At 40.9% G+C, this 1332-nt stretch overlaps 1 non-coding gene across 1 annotated transcript; it reads left to right on the top strand.

Annotated features, from left to right (window-relative positions):
- Window positions 1-861: 861 nt before the first annotated feature.
- On the top strand, window positions 862-969 carry LOC112787752 (small nucleolar RNA R71). Its single transcript, XR_003195146.1, has one exon. It is a non-coding gene; the product is annotated as a small nucleolar RNA R71 (small nucleolar RNA).
- The last annotated feature ends 363 nt before the right edge of the window (window positions 970-1332 follow it).

The following is a 1332-nucleotide window of genomic DNA, read 5'->3' as shown; positions in this document are numbered from 1 at the left end:
CTCATTAGAGAACTCCTTAGTGGTCAGTAGACGTCCATTGAGGTCTTTCTCACTGGAAATCACTGCCTCTTCCTCCTATATAGGTTCGACCACTTTGGGTATATTGATGGCCTTGCACTCTCTCTTTGGATTCTCTTCTGTATTGCTTGGGAGAGTACTAGGAGGGATTTCAGTAACTCTTTTACTGAGCTGACCCACTTGTGCCTCCAAATTTTTGATGGAGGACCTTGTTTCAGTCATGAAACTGAGAGTGGTCTTAGATAGATCAGAGACTATGGTTGCTAAGTCAGAGAGGCTCTGCTTAGAATTCTCTATCTGTTGCTAAAAAGATGATGAAAAAGGCTTGCTATTGCCAAACCTATTTCCCTCACCATTATTATTATTGAAGCCTTGATTAGGCTTCTGTTGATCCTTCCTTGAGAAATTTGGATGATTTCTCCATGAAGGGTTATAGGTGTTTCCATAGGATTCTCCCATGTAATTCACCTCTTTCATTCCAGGATTCTCAGGGTCATAAGCTTCTCCTTCAGAGGAGGCTTCTTTAGTACTGCCGGATACAGCTTGCATTCCAGTCAGACTCTGAGAAATCATATTGACTTGCTGAGTTAATATTTTATTCTGAGCTAATATGGCATTCAGAGTATCAATCTCAAGAACTCCTTTCATCTGAGTCATCCCATTATTCACAGGATTTCTTTCAGAAATGTACATGAACTGGTTATTTGCAACCATTTCAATGAGTTCCTGGGCTTCTGCAGGCATTTTCTTCAGATGAAGAGATCCACCAGCAGAGCGGTCCAATGACATCTTGGACAATTCTGACAGACCATCATAGAATATACATAAGATGCTCTATTCTGAAAGCATGTCAGAAGGACACCTTCTGATCAATTGCTTGTATCTTTCCCAGGCTTCATAGAGGGATTCACCGTCCTTTTGTCTGAAGGTTTAGACTTCCACTCTAAGCTTACTCAACTTTTGAGGTGGAAAGAATTTGGTCAAGAAAGCATTGACCAACTTTTTCCCAAGAGTTCAGGCTTTCTTTAGGTTGTGAGTCCAACCATGTCCTAGCTCTGTCTCTTACAGCAAAAGGGAAAAGCATAGGTCTGTAGACCTCGGGATTAACCCGATTGGTCTTAACAGTGTCACAAATTTGCAAGAATTCAGCTAAGAACTGATGAGGATCTTCCAATGGAAGTCCATGAAACTTGCAATTCTGCTACATTAGAGAGACTAATTGAGGCTTAAGCTCAAAGTTTTTTGCTCCAATTGCAGGAATTGAGATATTTTTTCCATAGAAGTCAGAAGTTGGTGCAGTAAAGTCACCAAGCA

This window comes from Arachis hypogaea, chromosome 20 (assembly GCF_003086295.3).
Source record: "Arachis hypogaea cultivar Tifrunner chromosome 20, arahy.Tifrunner.gnm2.J5K5, whole genome shotgun sequence".
NCBI classification, from domain to species: Eukaryota; Viridiplantae; Streptophyta; class Magnoliopsida; order Fabales; family Fabaceae; genus Arachis; species Arachis hypogaea.
The sequence above is the reverse complement of the archived record's forward strand: the minus strand, read 5'-3'. Positions and strand labels throughout refer to the sequence as shown.